We start from the raw sequence: 25,167 nt of genomic DNA on the forward strand, positions 1-25,167 counted from the left end.
GGCATAAATATCTTTTATTGAATGAACTAGAAAACTGTGATCAATAATATTCCTAAACTTGTTTTACTAGAGTAATAGTACATTTATGTTATTCTTGGATATAGAAATATTTTTAACTTACAAGAGAACCAATTTATGTGTTAGTGTATTATCTATGTTATTCATACTTTATTTTAATATTTAATATATTTTCATTCCCCAAATTAGTCAAAGATTTTACTCCCAAATCCTGCATTTTGTTTAAATCTTATCAAAATCTTATCTTCATGAATCCATTTAAAACAAATAAATTTAAGTTACTTAATCATATTCTTATTATTTCCCTGCAATTACCTAGGAGTTGATTGCAATATACAACTGAACTAACATGTCACTCTAGTTCATAATATGCCTACTTTACAGCTCTTACAGGCTAAAATATGCATTAGAAAAATTCTGCACTGGTTAATCAAAAGAGAACCCATTGCATTATGCCTAGGAAGGTCTATTCTTAAAATGTACTATATGTGTGCTACTTATTTTAAGGCTTTAGTGATCATACACACCCGTACACCCATGTATATTTATATATAAATCGCAAATTAAGATTTTCAGTTATTTCCTAGTCATAAGCAATGCATAATAGAGAAAGGAGTACTTTAACCAAAATCACCTGCAGTTTAATATTAGGAAATGGGATTGACAGATAAATGGAAATTTATTAATATTAGGAAATGGGATTGACAGATAAATGGGATTGACAGATAAATGGAAAATGACTCCTTTTCCATTACTGAATTGTTGATCCTGGTTAAGCCTAAATATTTGGAAAATAATTCTTATAGTGAACTTATACAGTTGCTCCAATAGCACCTGGCAAAATTATTTCTCAAACATTGGATCTCATCAGTTGTTATTTTTAAGATTAATATCAAAGTGAGCTCAAATTTTTGGTCTTTATAGTGTTTATAATATATTACAGATGTTCTCTGAGAATTTATGTGTTAAGTGAGAAAGACAAATATTCAATTTGACTCAATAGGCAAATAGACTCAATTTGGTTTTAACTATTTCATTTTCATAGCACAAAATATATGGATTACTATATATTAGTTAATGTTCTACTTTATATATATATGTATATATATATACACATATATATATGTATACCATGAATCAGATTTATTAAGAGATGTGCATGTCCTTCTATTTGCTTGGTGATACAAGACATTGAATAAGGACAGTCTTTGAGTGGGAGCACTTGCTGCTAAGTGTGAAACCGTTCCTCTGGAAAGACTGTAATTTGTGTTAGTTGACCCATAACTTTGTGGGTTAGTGGAATCTCAACTGCCACCACATCTCTGCACTCTATGGCATTCTGACTCAAGGTTAGCACTCTCTCTTAGTCATGCATTTTCTATGTGATTGAACAATACTGGGACATACAAAAAAGATTTTAAATGCACCCCAACTCTACTGAAACACGAAAGCATTCGCCTAGAATTTTAAGAAACATTTTATTGTGCTTATCCCTAACATTCTAGGATTAACTGAAATCAGGATTCAAAAACTATCTGTGAGTCCATTATTCATATGAAGAGATTTTAAAATGGTGTAAGAAATGTAGTATAGCTACCAATGTCCACCAGGGGTCCTTAGACAATTTGCTTCCTACTCTCTGTGTCTCACGGTGCTGTGGTAAGGACCAAGTAACTGAAAGCACGTAATGCCTTAGAGCATGCCTGGGATTTGTAAGTACTCGATAAAGGTTAGCTATCTTAATATTATTATTATTATTGAATATATAAGAGACTGAATTTTACTAAAGTTCCATAAGACCTCATTATGTAACAGATTCCAAGAATATCATCTAATTATAAACTCATTATCATTAATTCATGACTGAAATTTTCATCCATGTTGATATTAATGCCTGTTTTTCTGTATCTAATAAAAAAGTTATGTAACATGCAGTCACAATTACTTATAGTTGGATTGTTCATATTATAGATTATTTATAATGAGGTTTTAATCTCAGGCTGACTTTTGTTTGACATGACATTCATCTTCATCTGGTTCTACTTGACATAATCAGGGAATTCAAAATAACTTTGTTATTACTCTCATTGAATGTATTTATTCTAGCAAATATTCTGCTGAAACTATACATAGTATAATCCAAAGGTAAATGTAAACAACTTGATCATTAGGTATGCTACCAGTACCTGATATTAAGTTGAATAATGAAGAGTTTAATGACATAAAAATGTTATAAACAATATGTTTTTTAAATATATGGAAACAGATCAAAATAATATATTTTGATGAACTAATAAAAATTCTTTTTTGATAGTGGCATCAGAATTAATTATATAAATAAATATATGTATACATAAGTATGTGTGTGTGGGCATGTATATATATATGAAGAGAGCATGTTTTTAATTTATGGTAATTAAAATTTTTAAAAGCATCATAATTTTCTTACTACGTTAGTAAAAACAGTCACTCAAAAAGAAAACATTGCATGATTCCACTATGTGAAAAGTCCCTATGAGGTAAATCTATAAAGACACAAAGTAGACTTGTGGTTGTCTAGAGCTGGAGGACTTGTGGGTGGAGATGAAAAGTGACTGTTAATGGGCATGAAGCTTCGTTTTGTGGTGATTAAAATGTTCTAGAATTAAAATGTTCTAGTATTATATGGCAATGTTGCAAAACTATGTGAATCTATTAAAATGATTGAATTATTGTATTATTCCATTTCTCATTACTGTAACAAAATCTCTGAGGTTAGGTAAGCTTATAAAGAACAGAGGTTTATTTTGACTCATGTTCTGGAGGAGCAGTGTCTACAGGCTGCATTTGCTGATGGCCTTCTTGCTGGCAGAGTCCTGAGGCAGAACAGGACATCATGTAGCATGATGCAGTGGGTGTGCATGTGTATGTATGTCTACTCTAGTTTCTCTCCCAGGATTTAATTATGGGGACTCCACATAATGACATCATCTAATTCCAACCACTTCCCAAAGACCTCACCTCTAAATGCCATAGATTAAATTTCCACCTTCCCATTATGTCATGATGAGAATTAAATTTCAGTAGCCAAGCCTTGGGTGGCACCAAAAGCATATCCAAACACTAGCAAATATATACAATAGAGCTTTCCATAAACTGGAAAATAAATTTAAAAATTCTGAGGAAATGAGCTACCTCAATGAAACTGAACTTTCTCATCTTCTTAAAGCAAAAACATTGCACTATACTCTTTTTGTTTTGTTTTTTTTTTTTTTTTTTTTTTTTTAAGTTTTGGTACTGGGGATTGAACCCAGGGCATTTAACCACTGAGTCACATCTACCACCTTTTCTATCTTTTATTTTGAGACAGAATCTCACTAAGTTGCTTAGTGCTTTGAATTTTGTACCATCCCACGTCAGTCTCTGGAGTTCCTGGGATTACAGGTCTGCACCACCATGCCTGGCTGTTCTGTACTCTTACACTGGGAAAAGGGAAGATGTCTGCCTGTTATATTAGGTAGCCAAATATCATTGTTTTGAGGTTTAACACTAATGGTTACTAAACTAACTGAGAACAAAGACATGCAACATAAAGATGAAAATTTGGAAACCAGGACTCTGTTATCATTGATTCTACTTTGAAAACAAAGCCTGGATTTTTACCAACAAATTTAATTAGTAAGGTTGTATTTGTTAATCTGTACAATGGAGAGTGTATCTACTTACAAGTGGTGGTAAAAATTTTGGAAACTATGAATATCACCATAGTCTATTGCCCTATATGAGCCCACTTCATATCTTCTCTAGGCTTATTACTTAAGTCACTGCTATGTATATACCAAATTTTTTCTCTACAAAATGGGCACCATGAAATTATTCACCAAAACATATTTGCAGGTTTAAGTTATCCTAGATGTTCTGGATTATATACACACCACATGGTTCTTGCTCTCAAACACTTACATTTATGATGAATAAGGGAGCAAGAAAATACTCCAAGTTATGGTAGAATGCTAGTAGAGATACATCTTAGAATGCTCCTCACTATCAAAAAACATACAAACAGGGCTGGGGATATAGCTCAGATGGTAGAGTGCTTGCCTCTCAAGCATGAGGCCCTGGGTTCGATCCCCAGCACTGCCAAAAAAAAAAAAAAAACCAAACAAATGAAGAAACACAAAAGACTGAGAAATTAATTGAATGGCTAGAGAAGGATTCATGAAGAATTTTTGCTGCCTGCTGAAAGATTAATATTATTATTGTTTGATTTATGCAAATGGCTCACTTCTTGCTTGTACACACATTCTTTGCTCTGCACATTCTCCCATATATTTTCATAATCCTGAGTATAACACGGATAATTAACTCCAGAAATCAAAAAATATCCAATATCTATTTCCATTATGTAATTTAAATACATCACAATTGAATTTCAATTGTTAGAACAATTCACAAAATAGCTAAGAAGAAAGATGAAGTCATAAAATTTTAAAAATGCAATAAGGAATTTGTTTTCTATATTCCTGATCATGAACTATAATTCTTTTACTAGTGAAAATATTTATAATCAACAATAAATATAAATGAAATAAAGTATCTACTGCTTAATAATTAATATTAATAATTAAAAACTAGAAAATTATTTTATAGACTAAATATACAAATAATTTGCCTGATTTAATTTAATTTCAAAAAATAAAAATATTTGTTTGAATGTGCTTTTATTACCTAGTTTAGTTTATCTCCCTTTTTAAATTTCATATTTATTTGATAGGTTGACTTCTATGATATAAAATCAATGCAAGTAAGTTGTGAACTGCATTTTAATTAGTTTGCATAATTAATCCACTACAATTCACATGGCTCCCACATGTATTACAATGTGGTATTTATTCAAAGGGGGTGCTGATTTAAAATGTTAATTTGAACACAGTGACCGGTTTTATCAGGTTGTTTCCATAAGTGAGGAGAGAGTGTGAACTGTGGATATATTTGTCATAGCCTAAGTTTGACTATGCTTGTCACTTCTGAACCACGTGATCCAAGGATGGCTGCAGGATGTCCCTGCATCACAATTTCTCATCCTAAAATGGGTATGATAATAGTGCCTTTACCAGATGATCCTTGTAATTGTTATGGCGCTTAGGTTAACAGATAAGTGAGTTATAATTGTACTTTGTACTTTCAGAAGGGAATAACATACAGAATTTGAATACAGAATAGCATCATGTACTATGAACTTAAAATTTTATATTCAAACTCTACTTTTTCCAAAGTATAGGTGAAGGGTTTTGTCCTCTGTGTGGTCCACACAGCTCCTTTTGGCCAAAGTGATAACCCGCCTCAGCTAAACTCCCAGCAGTAATTATTCTATACTTTCCTAGTTTATAAGGCAATTGATCATTAATATCATGCGTATTTCTTATGCTATAACGTAACATCTTACTTTTGGGCTTGTCTCTCCAAATAAAGAGTGAATCTTTGAAGACAGAGACCTTGCTCTGTTCTTCCTGCTAACTTCCAGAGCAACTGGCAGACTGCCTTGCATACAGTGGAAGCCTGAGATTACAGCTTCAAAACAGATTCCTATGACTCAAGTTATCATTAAGAATTTCCTCCTTCATTTTATACATAGTATAGTAAGTTTATTTTACTGTGATCTCATTTGGGGCAAGATCTATTCTTTCTTTTCTAACACAGCCTGGTTTCTGGTACAAGGTAGGCACTTAATAAAATTCAATCAGTGAACAAAAATTTGGTCAAGAGACCAAACTCTAGCTATACCCAGAGGAGGGCTTGTTTACCTGAATAAAAAGAAATTCTTTTTTTTTTTTTTTTTTTTTTTTAGGAAAAAGCAAAAAGAATGTTTATTGCTTTGCTAGCACAGGAGAAGTACAGGGGACTCCTGTCCCAGAGACTGTGATTCTGCCCATGAACAGGAACAGGGGAGTTTTAAAGAGATGATTCAAAGCCTCATTTCACAAGTTCTCTGTTGGAGTTGCAGTTCACTTGTTAATTTGGGAGAAAGTAATTTCTGAGATCCTCTGGTACCATCCCCAAAGTCTGGATTACTTCATTATCTGTATAAATATTGTAGAAGAATAAACTGAGGAATCAGAATAAGGGGAAATATATAAAATCTCATCATATGAGAATTTAAATTTTTGAGCTTTAGGTTGACTGATGCTGCCCATTCTTCAATAGAAAATATACTATACTACCGTATTAGTCTTCTGTTTTCCTAGAATCAGGCAGATGTGATCTCTGAGATGTGAAATAAAGGTACTTCAAATCAAATGATGAGAACAAAACCAAAAAAAATTCATTTCAATTTTAAAATTTGTTAAGTCCTGATATTAAAACAGACTACATTTCTGTGGTAATTTTCAGAAGTTAATTTCACTATTGACATTTAGTTTTTATAAAACAATATGGTGTGGTGTCTTCAGTTGGTTGGGACTCTCAGTGAGAGCTCATGCTAATGAATCATCATATTGATTCCTGTTGGATTCATTTGCTGTGATTTATTCCCTGTGGACAGACTTGAGCTGTAATTCTGGTTAATTTCTATTAAATGTAATAAAATGAATCACATAAACTAATTGCTGCTTGACTATGCCCATCATGAACTAAGAGAAAATACAATATTAAAATGTGCTTCTTTCTCAAATTAATTGTGCCAGACAGAAATAGTGAGATCACAGATGAGTTTAGCTCAATTTGAATGAAATTTTAAATAATTTGTTACTCAATTATGACAAGGACATCGATATTTATGGTAGACTACCATTTTAAGATATAGTAATGCATTACATAGAGCTTTAGATAAATGTAATATTTACAATTAAACTCTAGAACACAAATTTTACTATAAGATATCATTTTCAAAACATCACTGAAGCTTTGGAGTTACTTTCTTTTTTAAATATATTTTTACTAGTTGTAGATGGGCACAATGCCTTTATTTTATTTATCTTTATGTGATGCTGGGGATCGAACCCAGGGCCTCAGACGTGCTAGGCGAGCACCCTATCACTGAGCTACAACTCCAGCCCTGGAGTTACTTTCTATTGCTCAGTGGTGTGGACTGGATTGTGTTCCTTCAAAAAATAAATGTTGAACTCCAATGTCCCAGCTCTGGTCAATGTGGCCTTTATAAATAATGCCTTTGCAGTTGTAGTAAGCTGAGACAATTAGGGTGGGCCCTAATCCAACATGACTGGTGACCTGGTATGAAGAGTGAAATGTGGATAGACACAGGGAGAAGGCCCTGTGATGGCATCAGCAGAGACTGGGGTGATACAGCTGAAAGCTAAAGAGCATGAAGGATTGACCACCAACCAGTGAAGCCACCAAGAGGCAAAGAAGGATGAAGAGAAACTGAAACCCTACTGACACCTTAGTGTTTGCACTTATAGCCCCCCAAACTGTGAGACAATAAATCTATTACCCAAAGCCATCCAGTTTGTGGTATTGTGCTAAGAAATAAATACACTTGATGGTATTTACAAAAGTGGCAAATACAATGCCATGGCAAAAGCAGATTGAAACATGAGAATTTCAAAATGGGCAGTGGAGAAAGAGCCTCCTGTTAGATTTGTTCAATTCTAGACAAGGAATTATGTGGTTGGCCACAAAGGTTGACAGAAAACTAATTATTGGGTATTAATTTATGCTTTCAAAAACTTAAACAAGTTAATGTATTATTTATTCCAAAGGTAAAATTAAAATTTTTATTGTTAGCTTCTGGACAAGGATTTTATAACATACTATAAAACCGATAGTTGTAAGTTCTCTTTTCTTTAATAAACTTAAGGCATTAAACAAGTAGAAAGCTTAATGATCATTTAAAATGGATGACTCTTTTGCAGTGATGATAACCATGAGTATGCTCAAAATGTATTCTAAATATCAGAAAACATTATCTTATTTCCATATAGTGAAAAATCCATACAATATACGTAACTTAAGTAGACTTATTCTTTACTTCCAAAAAGATGTCAGAAAAATAGGAGGCCTCCAGAGAAAATTGATTGTAATTAATTCATTTTGGAAGAGTCAAGAAAAATATTTTTACAGAAAAGGAAAATATTGAAAATAAATATTCATCTATAAAATCATGATAAGTACAAATAACTTGAACATGAACTTGCTAAGTAATTCTCAAAACAAAAGAATATGGGGGTACCCCATAACTGAAATACAACTGCAGGCCATTATAAAAATTAGAGATATTCTAAGGCAAGGTTTTCTGAGTACATATTATTCCAAAACATGTCAAAATCATAAAACAAGTAAAATTTTAAAGGTGTGTATGTGTGTGTGTGTGTGTGTGTGTGTGTGTGTGTGTGTGTGTGTGTTTCTCTCATATGAGAATGTAGAGAAAGAATCATTAACTGACATTGAGGATGAATTCTTGGAGGACAATCAGATCCTATGGCCATGCCACCTTAGCACTACCGTCAGAGGAAACATGCTATGAAGAGTTCTCTGTGACTAACTCAATTTCTTCTTCTACTGAAGCAGAAAACTTCCTAAGCACCAGCTGTGCAACTAATGAAGCATCAGGGGAGTGAGAAGATATAAAGTAATAATCAAAACTGGACTCGAAAATCATATATATGTCTAAGCCAACAGTCTTTGTATTTTGGTATTTCTATTCCATCAAAAGAACTCCTAGGATCCTCATTCATCACTTTTGTACATAAATCCTCCATAATTTACACTGACCTTGGTAGTGGAAACACATTCTTTGCTGTTTTTGTCCAAGATTTACTTTGCTCTGTCAGTTGGAGAATCGATTTAGGTCAGGGAAGAAATCACCAAACACCTATCGTAAGCCAACAGGCAAAAATTAGACCACCTGCAGTGTGAAAGCTAGAGTACACAATACTTGTGCTTTTTCAGAAAATTCAGTGGAAGGTGTGATGCAGAATAAGTCTGTCAAAGTAAATGATTAGTTTTCCAAACATGTGTGGCTGGTCAGAGGAACAAAACAAGACAAATCGAAAAGCCAAACTTTCTACTTCTTTATTGACTTATGGGACTTCTTTTCTCAAATAGTCACATAAAAATAGACACTTCTTTTGCCCTGAACTTCATGGCCATTCCCTTTGTGAGACCAGCTAAAGACAAATGGGTGAGCTGAGGGAGATGGCCAATTGCAGGTTTAGCATCAGGTTGTTTATCTGAAGCCGACCGATCTCATTATATACTGGAAGAGTATCCGACAGAACAATCTTTAGCAGATCGCTCCTCCTCACCTCACAGTCATGGATACAGAGAAAAACTTGTCTTGGTGCACAACTGCACTGAAATCAGTTGAGTTGCAATTTTTTGGATGGTAGCAAGTTTCTAAACAGCTTTCACTTCCCAACATTGAGGTATCTGACCTCACAGAGTGCTCAGAAGAATGTGCCAGCTACAGAAAGATGACTAAATTCTACCTGAAAGAATTCGTCACTTCCAAACCAGATCATTGCTAAAGCAATTACATTTTCTATTTTTTTCCATTTCTTATCACAGTAGAGTCACATTTAGCTTCCTATCTGAACTCTGCAATTCCACTGCTGAAAGAGTCAATCATAAACTAAAATTCTGTCACCTCTCAGATTGCAAAAACTACTTCAGCTTTCTATTCAGGAATCATTTTTTAAAAACTGTATGGCCTATTTTCATTTTTAATTTTGTCTTCAATATTTACATTGATATCCAGTAATCATAAATTAAACACTTAGTGGTGTTTAATCTCTCCCACCCAAAATATTTGTTACTTCTCAAATTTTCTCTTACACACACACACACACACACACACACACACAATCACACTCCTCTCTAAATTCATTGTCACCTTTTGTGTAACAGCAATCCCCTCAGATCCTTTTGGGTGCTCTCTTACAAATATGATCACAGGACTCATACTGTTCTCTGACTGAGAGGAAAGTGCATCAAAGTCACACAAACATACAAGCACATGCACAAACAGTTAAAACTTAATTGGTATAAATGTGTTTCTTCCTAAAAAGAAGTGCAAAGTCATATTAGTCTCAGATTTAAAAATGAAGATGATTTATATACCTCTAAAATAAGTGACAATAAGTCTGAAGGTTTACTACCACATACCTCATTATCTTATGATGTCTCCCTTTGTGTTCTCAAACATTTTATTAATTCATCATGCATTAATTTGCAAATAGAATAATTTTGATTTGGTAAACTGCTAAGCAAATAAACATGCTCACATAGCTTTGGATGATTAATAAAATTAACTTAAAAATTAAGGACATTAATTGTAGGCAATATACCATTTCTATATCATATTTTGCATTATGTATGAACTGGAGTTTTCTTAACCATAAACCTGTGTGTGCACTGATTCTAGATTTGATGAGCACATTCAAATAAGCCTGTTTTAAGAACATAAAATTTAGAAAGGAAAAAAGAAAATGAGATTGAGAAACACCCATACATGTCAAACACTAAAATCAGTTATAAAAATCAAGTACATATTTTCCTTATGCCTCTGGCTTTAAGATAGAAAAATAGAATAAAAAGAGCATTTAAGCCATAGTTGTATCTGAAACTACAGAAATAAAGTTATTCAGAAAGCATATTAAAAGTCTACCACACAAAATTATAAAAAATTCTAATTAAAACTATATAGACATATTAAGATTTTACCAACCAAATGGGCAAAGTAATACATAAAATAACACTAGACTTATTTGTAAGAATACTTCAAAACATATAGTCTTACTTCAGGTAGAAGTATATTTGTTTTTTTTTTAAGAACACACATTGAGGACACATATTAAGTTTATTTGTTTTTAAGAACACATATTAGGAATACTTACACATTTTAACTCAGCAATCTCATTCTTGGGAAATAATTTTAAGAAAATTCCCAACAATAATGGGACATAATTAATTTGTGTCATATTCATATAATGTAAGTTCATTTTGACATTAAAAAACCATGTTTCAGAGGCATATTTGATGTCATGGAGAATGTTGATCATAAAATAAATGATTTTGCAAAAAGCAATTAATCTGAATGAAGAGCATGAGCTTCATTTTACTACCACACTAAAGATAATTAGCCCCCCAAAAATCTAATCAGATCATATTGCAAAATTTGTTGACCAATATAATGTGTAGGCCCATCTTTCTAATCCTTCCTTTTTAGTATTTATAACATTTTTTAAAATGTCTTGTATTCACCACTCCACTTACATGATACTGAATATTATGTTCAAGAAGCAGTTTTTCATTTGTTCAAATCTATTCTCAAGAAGTAGACATTTGTTGATGGTATTCTAACTTATCTAAAAGTTAAATCATGAAGTATATTTTGTTTCTGAAAAATGTAAGTTTGACGAATAAAAATCTTTTCATAATATACCTTTCCTATTCCACATAGAATGTTCATGTTATTGCTCTACAGAATTGTAAACTAACAATTCTGATTATATTTCAGCCATCAGTATACATTTTGACTGGTAATGATGGAACTATTTTATTTTGTTAAAGAGCTATCTTTAATAAATATTCCATATTAGTACATAAAAACTCATATATTGGGCTAAATACAGATGACAAATGCTGATAAGGAGGGTGAAGTCTATTCTTATGTTTGCGTTTTTCTGCATACTCACCCTGTTATTTGTTAACAAGTACATAGAGTTTAGAATTGGTGTGTGTTTTGACTCATTTTACCCAAGAGTGCAAAATATTTGTGAAACCATTAGATATATAAATACATGGTTTTCTATTACCTCTCCAAACATCCTTCTGAGCTACTGAATATCTATGGAAATATTAATATTTCATAATTATATAAGATAATGAATTTAGAATCTATTGACATACTTGGATTTTTTCTAAATCTTTTCATCTTTCACATTTGGGATACTTGAGCTACACCATTACAATATAATACAATATGGTTTTCTTGGTTACTAGATTAGCACTACCACAATTTTCTTGGAGCTTATTAGAGGTGGAAATTTGGGGGTTCTATACAGACCTATTGAATTACAAATCATGTGACAAAAACTCAAAAGTCAGTGTTTACTACGAAGTCTTCATGTGATTTTGATGGACACTAGGTTTTCAGCACCACTTCACTAAGGTACGAAAAGTTTTTGGACTTTCTATGTCCATTGCATGTATGGTATTTCCAATGAGAGAAGTTTATATGTTGAAGATCAAGAAGTATTCATTACTGATACAATCAAGTCAATATTTCTGAATAATATATAATAGACTTTGCATAGTAGTAAAAATAAAGACTTGGATTGTTTAACAACAAAATATAGTTAAACAACACAATGTTACCAGGATTCCTTTTAGGAAGGAAAATTATTTGAGAGGTATGTGATCAAATTCCTTAGGAAGAATGTAATATATGAGGGAATATTCAGAAAAAGATGAGAAACAAGGATATAAATAAAGTCTGCATGAAAATATAAAGAAAATTTAGGCTATGGGATAGGTTAAAAAAAAAGAGTGAATATAGAAAAAGCAGGAAAAATAATAGGAAAATAGTCAAATTATCATATAAAAGAAAATATCAATCAAATGATTTTTGGGAACATATATATTGCAATGAGAATAAACTGCAGAACCTTTCATTTTCCAAAACATCAATAAAATCCAGTCACATATCTGAATACCATGTTTTGTGCCAGTGAATTTAAGAAAACCTTTGTTTGAAGAAGATAAATTGGAAACAGTACTTCTAAACTATAAGAACAAAGGTATTTTTAAAATCTATAAGCCAGAAAGATGAAGAGAACAAGTGATAGCCATTAGCAGAACAGAAGCTCCAAAGAAAGCAAGTGGGAAATGTTGAATAATGGACAGTCAGCTATTCCAGTCAAAAACATATTCATGGAAATGACTGAAATTAAAGAGGCACAAAACTTTCCTGCAATACCCTGTAGAAGTCTGAGAAGTAGATTTGACAAATTAAATCTGATGGATAGTATAAACACTGAAAACAAGTTGATCAATGGAAAATATGTCTATCAAAAACATTCCTCTCTCATCCTGAACAAAATTACAGGCAGTCAGTTCAAACCTCCTCTTTTAAAAACAGAACAAAACCAAAATACAAGATTCTGTTTTAAGTAACAGTTTGGGAGAAAATGCAACAGCTACCATGGACCTCAGTGCTATTTCTATCATCAGAGATTCTTAGGTTCATTGGAACAAAAAATAAAATAAAAGTGATCAGGATTAAAATCAGAACATATTTATGAGTTTAAGGATTACGGTATTCACTGATTCATTAGCTCAATGAATAATAGTTTTAAAATATAAGTACCCAATTACATTTTGTTTATACTGTATTTTAGAGCACAGAAAATATTCCTTATAATTTAGATATGAGGTGCTTCCCAAAAGCTCACGTGTGAGACAATGCAAAAATGTTTAGAGGTGAAACAACTAGGTTATAAGAGCCTTAACCTAATCAGTACTTGTTTTAGTCAGCTTTTTCACTGCTGTGACTAAATGATCTGGCCATAATAACCATGGAGGAGGAAAAATTTATTCAGGGGCTCACAGTTTCTGAGGTCTTAGTTCATAGAAGTCCAGCTTCATTCCTTGGGGCTCAAGGTGAGGCAGAACATCAGGGAAGAAGAGCGTGGCAAAGGGAAGCAGCTCATATGGTGATCAGAAAGCAGAAAGAGAGAAAGACTCCACATTCTAGATACAAAATATATACCCTATAGCCACGCCCCCAATGAACCACTTCCACTGGCCACACCCCACTTGCCTCCCGTTAACACTCAGTTAATCACATCAAGGATTAATTCATGGATTAGGTTAAGGCTATAACCCAATCATTTCTCTCCAAACCTTCCTGCATTGTCTCACATGTGAGCTTTTGAGGGACACCTCACATACAAGCCATAACATTCTGCCCCTGACCCCCAAAAGCTCACACTCATCTGACAGTGCAAAATACATTTAGTCCATTCTCAAGAGTCCCCATGGTCTCAATAGTTCTGAGATTGCTCAAAGTTCAAGGTCCAAAGTCTTCTCTGAGGCTTAAGGCAATCTCACATTGTGAGCTCCTGTAAAATTAAAAGCAATTTATAAGAATCCAATATATAATGGTACAGAGTAAACATTTCCACTCACAAAACTAGGGGCACAGAAGGAAAGGATAGTACCAAAGCAAGACTGAAATCCAGCTGGAAAAACAACTCCTGTAGCTCTCTGTCCAGCATCTGGGGCACATGACATTGTGATGTTTTCTCCAAAGGATCTTGGCCCCCGTGGCCTCTTTGTTTGTAGCCCAAGTGGCCTTTCTGTTGGCTTGTCTGCTCCTCTTGAGCCCTGTCTTTGCTGACCACAGTCCTATTCACATTCTGATCTTCTGAGCTCCACCAGAATCCTCTATTAATCTCTGCTTACAAAAATCTAAAATATTTCCAGCATGCACTGCTAAACACCTGAAAATTCCTCCAACCAATTTCAAAATGCTCCAAAAACTTCTGAACCACATGGTCAGGTTAGTCACACAGCAACTTCACTTCTCAGTATGAATTTCTGTTTTTTTTCAGCTGTTTTGCTACTGTGACTAAAGGACCCAACCAAAACAATTGTAGAGAAGAAAGGTTTATTCAGGGGTTCATGGTTTCAGAGGTCTTAGTCCATAGAAGCCCAGCTTCATTCCTTAGGGCTCAGGTGGGGCAGAACATCATGGCAGAAGAGTCTGGCAAAGGGAAGAAACTCACATGGTGATCAGAAAGCAGAACGAGAGAAAGACTCTACACTGCAGATACCCCCAATGAACCACTTCCACTGGTCATACCCCACCTGCCTCCAGTTACCACTCAGTTAATCACATCAGAGATTAATTCATGGATTAGGTTAAGGCTATAACCCAATCATTTCTCTCCAAACCTTCTTTCATTGTTTCACACATGAGCTTTTGGGAGGATACCTCATATCCAAACCATAAGAGTTCATTAAGCCACATTAATCCACATTAGGGATTAACTGAGTGGTGACTGTAGGTAGGTAGGGTGATGCTGACTGGAAAAGGTAGGTCATTGGGTGCATGCCTTTGGGGCTTATTTTTTGTCCTTGTTGAGTGGAACTCTTTCTGCCCTGATTGTCATGTCCTGAGCTGCTTTCCTCCTCTGTACCCTTTTGTCATAATGTTCTGCTTCACCTCAGGCCCAGAGCAATAAAGTTGGCCACCTATAAAGACCTCAGAAACTGTGAGTCATATTTTCCTCTTCTAAGGTTGTTCTTGTCAATTCTTTTGGTCGTCATGGTAAATAACCAGATTAAAACAGTTCTAAACCCTCCCTACTGAAAAACAACCCAGGTTATTTACAAAGACACATCAACATGGTTGATATTATTTTCATAAGTAATACTGGATCCACAAAACAAGACAATGACTTCAAAGATCTGAGGGAAAATTACTTTCAATCCCTACAATATATACTACACTAAACTACCCATCGAGGATGAAAGTAGAATGAAGTGACATTCATATATTATAGGACTCAAAATTATATCTTGCATGCACCATTACCTAGGAAATTACTTGAGGATATATGCCAGTAATGAAATAGTATTAGAAAACATGGTGAACGAATGAAGGATTTATAGGAAAAGTCAAATGATAATTCATGTTCAGTTATCAGAAACTTTTCAAATAGTATAACTGAAAAATCAATATATACAAAACAATGTTTAGTTTTAATATTCCGTGAGGAAGAAGATGTGATATATTTTGAAGAGAAATTTTTTGAAGATACTTGGACCCCATGTTATAAGTGGTCTCTAGTTAGTGATTAGCAGTTGAAAATTAATAGTGTACACCAAAATGTAAACTCTTCATTTTCTAAAGTTTGATTAGTCTGGTGTATAGTAGGAAAAAAAAAAAAAAACTTTTTCAAATAAAGCATGTGCCAATGATCATGAATTAATATAGAGTTTTTAAAAAAATGATAATAGATCAAAAAGATTGACACTATTCTCCTGCTAGTTTTGACATCACAGTTATTCAGTACCTCAAACAAGTACATATATATAACTATCATATTTTGATTTAGTCATCTCAATTTACAGAGATTTAGAAATAGAATTAGTAGAAAATACTTGGAAAATAATTATCTTAGGAAAAATAATTCAAAGGAAATTTGAATTGACTTCCTAGAAAAAGATGGGTTACAGTATATCTTATAAGAAAAAAATTTAGCCAATGAAGTGCAAAACTATAAATATTGCAGAAAGAAACTGAAAAGGGCCCAAATAAATGGAAAGATATCTGACATTCATGGAATGGAAGAATTAATATTGCCAACATAGCAATACTACCAACAGCAATATACAAGTTGACTGCAAATCTTTTTAAAATCCCAAAGCCTCTTTTGCAAAACTGAACGGGAATACAATCCCTAAAACTTCTGTGAAATGCAGGAAACCCCAAAGCTATAATAAACTTGACAAACAATAAAATGAAAAGATTCACAATTCAAAATCTGTAACACACACCTGTAATCAAGACAATGTAGAATTGGCTTGAGGATAAGCATATGAATGAATTAAAAGTTCATAAGTAAACACAATTCCCTTAAGATCAACCAGTTGTTGACCTGGTACCAAGATGATTTAAGGCAGGCAAGAAATGTTGAGGGAAAGAGAGATTGCACTTCTCTTGGTCAAATATCTAGGAGTGGGAATGCCCATCTTAAAAGGGATGGATTTAACACACTTCTCTAAAATTGCGCTGGTTTGCACTCCCATCGGAAACCTGTGGAGAATGGGGATTAATTTACAATTATTCTGCCTAGGTGTGCGTGTGTGTGTGTGTGTGTGTGTGTATTTGTTAGAAAGTCATTGTAGTGGGTATGAAATCTCATTTTATGGTTTTAATTTGCATTTGCTCAATGAAAAATAAAATTGGACATATTTTTGATGCCCATAACGAGGTGACAATTCAAATATTTTGATGTTTTAAAAAATTGTATTATCTGTTTTATATAGCTCATAAACTTATTTTGCATAAGTATCCTTTGACAGTTATATATTATTTTCTCCTACTCTTAGATTACCTGTTTATATTCTTAACTTTTTATTTTTTTCCTAAGAAGAAACATTAACAATTTTTTTTCACGGTCAGTACTTTTTTGTCTCTGACTCTGAAATCTTTTCCCACCTCCAAAGTCAAGGAGATAATCTATTTTATTTTTGAAACCTATGTTTCCATTTTTAGGTTAGGTCAATGATCTATTCTGAATTAACATCATGTGTGTAAAGAAACAAGAGGACACCGTTCAAATGCTTTATGCAGCTGTCCAGTGGTTTGAGTATTATTTAGTGAAAAAGCTTTCCTTTCTCAACTGAATTGAGTGTCTTGTCAAAAAAAAACCCATTGATCACCTGTAGATCAGTAAGTTCCTTGACTGTTCATGTTTCAGTGATCTCTGCTGTTGGCAGTAACATGTATTGATTACTATAGCATTATAGAATATCTTAAAATAACAAAGATTATGTGTTCAAAATTTGTTTTTCATAAATGTTATTTTGTTATTCTACATGCCATAATATAAATATATGAAATACATATTACATCATATAAAGTAATATATATTATTGAACTTCTATAATTTTCAGTAGTTGTTTCATAGATTTTTTTGGAGATTTTTTCAAACACCATTATGTAGTCAGCAAGTAATGAAGATTGTACTTTTATCCTAATATTTATATCTCTTATTTATTTTTTCTGCTGAATTACACTAAGAGTTCCAGTATTTTTTAGAATGATACGTAGCATAGTAAGAAGAAACCTGGCCTTGGTGCCCATCTTGGGGCAGTGTTCAATATTTCTCCCATCAAGTGTGAAATTATCTAGCTGTAGGGTCTGCATAGAGGTCCTTCAAAATATTCTGGAAGTTTTCTCATATCCCACCTTTTTAAAATATAAAAGAGTTGTACCATATTTTTCTGCATCTTTTGAAATAATAAGCTTTAGTCCCCCTTATTCTGTTAAAGTGAGAAATTAGATGATTTAATTTTAAATGTGAAACCAATATTGCAATCTTAGGAAAAAATCTACTCCATCATGATTGATGCTGCTTTTTATGAATTTCTAGATACAGCTTAATACTATTTTTAAGAATGTGCATTTACAGCTGGGCACAGTGGTGCTCATCTGTAATCCCACGGGCTCTGGAGGCTGAGGCAGAAGTATCCTGAGTTCAAAACCAGCCTCAGCAACTTTGTGAGCCTCTGAACAACTCAGTGAGACCCTGTTTTTAAATAAAATGTAAAAAAGTACCAGGGATATGACTCAGAGTTTAAGTGCCTGGAGTTCAATCCGTGATACCAAAAAAAAAAAAAAAAAAAAAAAAAAATAGAACTTGCATTTATGTTCATGAGTGTAAAGATCGGTATCTCTTCACTGTCATGTCTTTATTAGGTTTATGTACCAGAGTTGTGCTGTTTTGTGAGACAGTGGGAAATATTTTCTTCCTTCCTTTTCTTTTCTTTTCTTCTTCTTTTTTTTTTTTTTAAGGTCTGGGGATTGAAAACAGGAGCATTTACGCCTGAGCTATAGTCATAGCCCTTTTTAATTATTTTATTCTGAGACAGGGTTTTGCTAAATTTCTGAGACTTGTCTTAGACTTATGGTCCTCTTGCCTCAGTCTCCCAAGTCACTTGGATTATAGGCATATGACACCATGCCAGGCAATATTCCCGTCTTTATGAATGAAAGGTTTTTTTCTAATATAATTATTTTTCTCAAAATATTTGATGAAACTGATTAGTGAAGTTTCCTATACCTGTAGTTTCCTTTGTGGGAAGTTTTTGAATAGCAAATATAGTTTTTTAAAGCTGAATATAGCTGTTCAATCACATGTTCCTTTTTAGATTAGTTTTGCTAAGTTCAATTCTATTTCAAATGAAAGTTAACAATTTAAATTGTTCAATTTATATTTCATTCTAATCTAGCAGATATTTAAGAGGAGGCTTTTCCTTCAACACACAATAATTATTTTAACATGTCCACTGCAGGAAAATAAAGATGCAAAATTATAAAACTATTTTTGCACATTCACATTACAGATTTCCTCATATTAAGTGAGAAACAAAAGAAAATACGGAACTGTCAACAGAATAAGGAATCTCACCAATTGTCTAAATCTAGAGTAATATCTTCATAGTCTACATTGCTAATTTATTTTGAAATATTACCATTTAAAAGAAAGAAGAGCAAATGTTCAAACCAAACTGCCTCTGAACTTTTTTATTATGAACCAAAATATAAATAAATACAAATTGAACCATCAAATGTTTAAACTTTTATCATATATTTTACATTTATTAATAATCCTTTCAAGATTGGCTGAAGATGGCAGTGTTGGGGTAGGAAGCAAATGCCTAATCCCAAAGATATTGCCAAGGGATGTTTCATGCTGGAAAAATCTCTAAGTCTTGAGAAACAGAATAATGTGGTGAAAAGTAATTGTCCTTTGCAGTTAAATCTTTGTCTTCTCTGGCAAAGAAATATATATAAGTTATATATATATATTTGTCATATCTAGTTTTTGTATTTATGTAAATGTTATATAATTAAATCTATAGTGCATTGGAAAGTATCTCTCATAACAGACATTTAATATAGATTTTTTTCTTTTCAGCAGGGAGCATGGCAGGATAGATGGAAGAAAGGAGGAATCTCCAAATTCTCACCTGTAGAATTATTGTGTTAGAAAGAACTCAAAAACTTTTTTCCCAATTTAAGATACTATGAGTCTGATAATTCCCAAGTAAAAAGTAACTCATATTTAATAGATTTTTATTAAATGACCAGTATATATCAGGCATTTTTACACATTAACTCTGTTTAATGAACTAACTATATGAATTAGATATTATTAATATCATTTTATGGATAGAGAAGTAAGATTAAGAGATAAAATTTCACCAAGGAACTGATATGGCTGAAACTTAAATCCAAGGTTTTAATTTTAAGTTCAGATCTCCATTAAATAAGAAACACCTCATTTTAAATTGTGCATTGAATTTGCACTATCAGTGTCCTCAAAAATCTTCAAGAATACAATACCAAATAAATGTTCATATGACTTTTACATACTTACTTAGTCTAAGTTATATCACATGGTCAATTTTCAAAATCAATCTCTTATTTTGTCAAGTTTGTGTTGCAAAAACTGTAGTCATGCTGAATATGCAAACACTAAAGATAAAATGTTATGACCTAATAAACAGAAAATTACTTTCTGTTCTCCTTATGAATTAGTGATTTTATTTTTTTAAGAGTAATTGTTTATTAGGTGTTTTTCTTTTCTTTTTTTTTTTTTCTTTTTGGTATCAGGGATTGAACTCAGGGCCACTCGACCACTGAGTGACATCCCCAGCCCTACTTTGTATTTTATTTACAGACAGGATCTCACTGAGTTGCTCGCTTTTGCTGAGGCTAGTTTTGAATTCTATCCTCCTGTCATAGACTCCCAAGCCTCTGGGATTACAGGCATGTGCCACTGTCCTCTGTCCCTGACTTCAATGAATTCTTTATTGAGAAAGATTGCAGTTTAGAAAATTGAAACCTGTGTTATGCAAAAAAGGGAAGAAAATAATGACTCTATGAAGAAAGAAATTCAGAAAATAGGTATCCAAAGTATATTTTTCAATCATCATTCAAATCAAAGGTTTTTTAGCAAGGAGTTATGTAGAGGCACTTTGTTATTCAACAATAATATTAATAGAGATAATTTCATTTTAGAAAAGGCATTCTTTAATGCTGATACCCCTACATTTTTAAATTCAATTTGAGTCATTTTGTTCAGTTTAATAATTTAAGAAGTTTAATGTATAATTATAAATTATTTTCTTTGGTGAATTTCTATGTGGTTCATTTCCTTTTTAGTTGAGAAATTTTTCTCTTCTTTGTCATTTCCCCCCCTAGCTTGATAGCACCCTTTTTTTTTAATTGGTTCGTTTTAGTTATACATAGCAGTAGAGTCCAATTTTGATTAAAATTATATATGCATGGAATATATCTTATTCATATATAAATATATCACAGTGAATCCCACCACTGTGTACATCTACAAGAGTGGGGTTCCTATAGTTTCTTTAAAGAGATAGCTTACAGATTCAGAAAGATGAGTATTTTGTACTTTCTCTCATATGTGGAAGTTATGGGGTGGGGGAGGTCATCATGAAAGTAAAAGGGAGGCCATCATGGGAAAGGGAGGGATGGGGAAAGGGAGACGGAGGGTGAAGGGAGGAATTGGGGAGTAAAATTGATCAAATTATGTTATGTGTATGTACAAGTATGCCGCAATGGAACCTTTAATTGTGTATAAATAATATGCACCAATTAAAAGGAACCATAGCCCAAAGAGACACACACAGACACACACAGACACACACACACACACACACAAGATTATGACTTTATGCAGAATAGGCTTTTTGAAGTGCCTCTAATAGGTTAAAAAAGGAAGGAAATATTAAGCCTATTAATTTAATATTCAAAATTAACTCTAAGCAGAACAAATAGATTCAATAAGATGCCCACCTAGAGAAAACAATTTTACTCAGACTTGATTTGGGGTTTGGGCCAGGGAGTATATTTCTTTTTGTTCATTGATATTACTAGATGGGGAAATCGAACATTACTACATGTTGCCAAAGGTGGTTCTAAAATTAACTGCCTTGAAATGATTTGCATTTTGAATGACTATTCAGATCTTATGAGAATTCTGTAAATCACAAAATCATTAGAAACTCTACCAGCTTGAAATGGGAAACATCTTTTACCTGCTATGTTTTGTTTGGTGTTTTCATTTTAATGTGAAATTGGAGAAATGATCAGACCTTTAGCTCATTGGTTAATTACCTACTAAAACCAAATATTGCTTTCCAATTTTTTTCCCCTACAAATACCATTTCTTTAATTAAATCACAAGAATCTATCTTATGTAAATGTCAGAATAGTTTACATAAATTCAATAAAAGCAAGACAATTTAGAGATATATTAAACTGCAGAAATATATTGGCCCATTTTATTTTCCTCATACATTGTAGTCATTTTTTTGTTACTGTGCTTAATTTTTTAGCTGTGAGAACCTAAATATGCATGGGAAACTTAATTATTATATCTAGTATAGCTATGAGATTATTTATAGGATGACCAAATGCTCTGAATTTATTCACCTCTAAACATCACAAATTTGTTTGAAACGTTCTAACTAAAAGTTATATAACAATGATAATTGATGCATATAACTGATTCCTCCAGTTTACACTGTTTGAGCAAGTTTCCTCTTTTACTTCTCTGTTGCTGAAGTAACTGGTAGGATTTGAGGGGGTAATAATCTTCTTGTATTCTGTAGGCATACAATGCTCTGTGTTTTCTTAAATTTCTCCATGTCCCACAAGTAAAGCATGGTATCCCTTTTGATCTACACTGTCTTTTCAAAAATGCTTCATAGATAAGAGCACTAGAAGATAGAGATAGCATCTCCATCTGGAGAAAAAGGCAGGATTGCTTATTATCCAATAGAATACAGATTGAGCCTCTCTCTGAAGCAAAACCCAGGGTTGCTTACATTATAAAAGATTTTGCCCTAGAATCAGGGTTCTTCTCCTATTAGTGCAACTCAGTCTTGTAGAGATATCATCTGGTCCTCTTTGTGCCACCCTATGGGAACTGAAGTTTGAAAAAAATTCAAGAAAATGCTGATACTCTGGGCTATGATTCCTGTGAATAATGAAGTTCTTTACTACCGTCTCAGGAGACTCAGTTCTTCTTCCAACATCCATGAAACTGGCAGGTTAACTTGTAAGCTAGCACATGGGATAAAATCTCGAATTTCAGAGTTCTTGACAGATTACCCCAATAACTAAGATTGATGTATTACTATTTGATTGCCTTTATAAAATAACATTCTTTTGAACCACAGAAAGTTACTGCTTTAAAGCAAGGCATAGTGATGTATTTGCACATGAGTTATAACCAAGTAGAACTGTGTTGCTTTATCTCCAAGTTCATAAAATGAGCAAGATGCTTTGATGACATTGTATTATTTATGTCAAATAGTGTATAAGATACGTATTAGATATGGGGGGTTAAGAGGAGGGTATTGGGATACCTCTACAATACCAAAGTATTGAAATATATTGTGTAAGTAACTTTCATATGGAAAAGAATCTTGTAAGTACATAATCATTTATTATTGGATTAAATGACCATTTTAAAATAGTCTTATCTTAAAAGAATGTCCTTGGTAATATGATATGTTACAAAGCAAGTTAAAGACCCTCTTTAGAAATCAAAGAATACATGGCATTTTTATAGTAGCAGATGAACTGCAACAATGAATTATTACATCTTCCTGTTATAAGTAATGGGTCACTCTTCATTTTGCATACTGACTCAAATGACTTACTGTCACTTGCTCAAACCCATATCTTTCAGGGCATAAAACATGTGACTTAACATCTCAGCTAACTCCAGAATGCCTACATTTCTAACCATAAACTTACCATCTTCAAAATATTCATTAACAAGAAGAAAAGAAATCACTGCATTTCCCTTGTAGTTATTTTCTTTAGTGGGGAACATCAATCATTCCGTATTTGCTTGCACCAAAATATCCATGGGGCACGATTAATCTCCATATTGAGAAGTGTTTTAGAAATGTCACTTAATAAAATAAAGCCTTTTAATATCACCATAACCATCTGAAATATTAAAACTTAATTTCATTATTTTCCTTGTTCAAAATCAAACACATACTCTTAGATAACAGCTGCTGTGACTTTAATTCTTCAGTAAAGGAAATGTCTACATTATTTACTGATGGGACTTTTTGATAGCTTATGTCTAAAACTCACGCTTGTCCCTTTGATCTTGTGTTAGTGAAGTTAATGAAATTTTTAAAATGTCACAATTCTAACAAAGAAGGTTTGATAATGTCCATAGAATGAGGAAGATAAAAAAATTAGTCTAGACAGAAAGGAAAAACTTTCTAAACTCAAATGGAAAACCAGTTCCTAATATTTTACTATCAAATATAAGTTTGAGTACAAACAAGTGGATACACAGATAGGAGTTTAAAGATTATATGTATTGATTTCTTAAACTATATCTAGAGGATTCCATATCTAGATGTCAGCCACAAAAAATACACTTATTTTCAAAGATTTTAAGCACAAAAATGTCATTTTAAAAGTCATTTGTCCTAGTTTGGATGACACAACCTTCATGCACATATTATAAAGAAGATCACGTGTTGTTGTACATTCAGGTTTTGCTTTCTATTTGCTTATGGATAAAAGAAATGTGTTCTTTTAAAAATGGCAGATGCTTTGAAAATAGAGTTTGTCTTCATCACTTCAGGGCTTTTCTTTTCAATTTATTTTTCCATGTACTGAGTTAATATGTTGGTGCATGCCTCCAGAGATCTCTTATAAAGTTTCTTGAAATGAGTGATATCTCTAAATTTGAAGTGAATCTCTTTGCTCTAACCTTGACACAGAAATCTTAGCATTGCAGTTTACTGTGTGTGTGTGTGTGTGTGTGTTTGTGTGTGTGTGTGTGATGGGGGACTAACCCAGCAATGCTCTCACCACTGGGTTAAGTCCCCAGACCTTTTTATTTTCTTATTTTGAGAAAGGAACTCTCTTAAGTTGCCAATGCTGGCCTTAAATTTTTGATTTTCCTGCCTTTGTCTCCTGATACAGCTTACTTTTGTAAATCCCCTCAGTGGGGTGAGTGTAAATTTTGTGTATGGATTAAATAACATACCAATTTTTACCCAAAGTCTCTCTTTAATTTTAGATCATTTCCTTATGTGAAAATGGATTCTACTAACCATGCTACTTCAAGATTAGAAAACTTTAATCTAAATTGTAGAGAGACACTTGTTTTAGAGTAATTTATTCTGAGCCCTTGGTAAACTGAATTCACATGTTAAGATTGGCATAACTGCCTGATAAAGAGGACTCCTTACATGTTAGGGAAAGGTTGTTCTAAAAGATAGATCTCAGGTACAGGAGAAAGGAAGTACGTAAAGCAACTCAGAAACAGCACAGTTTGGAAGGCAATATTTAATTAGAAGCTTTCACACTAATATGAGGAAGTTGCAAAAAAGGAACTTATT

General features: G+C 32.9%; 1 protein-coding gene and 1 non-coding gene across 2 annotated transcripts in view; one reads left to right on the top strand and one right to left on the bottom strand.

Annotated features, from left to right (window-relative positions):
- The window catches only part of Grid2 (glutamate ionotropic receptor delta type subunit 2), a 1,421,540-nt gene that overhangs the window by 807,700 nt on the left and 588,673 nt on the right, over positions 1-25,167 (bottom strand). The gene's annotated exons all lie outside the window — the stretch shown is intronic.
- Trnae-cuc (transfer RNA glutamic acid (anticodon CUC)) lies at positions 4,068-4,140 on the top strand. Its single transcript has one exon. It is a non-coding gene; the product is annotated as a tRNA-Glu (tRNA).

This window comes from Sciurus carolinensis, chromosome 10, assembly GCF_902686445.1.
Source record: "Sciurus carolinensis chromosome 10, mSciCar1.2, whole genome shotgun sequence".
Lineage (NCBI taxonomy): Eukaryota > Metazoa > Chordata > Mammalia > Rodentia > Sciuridae > Sciurus > Sciurus carolinensis.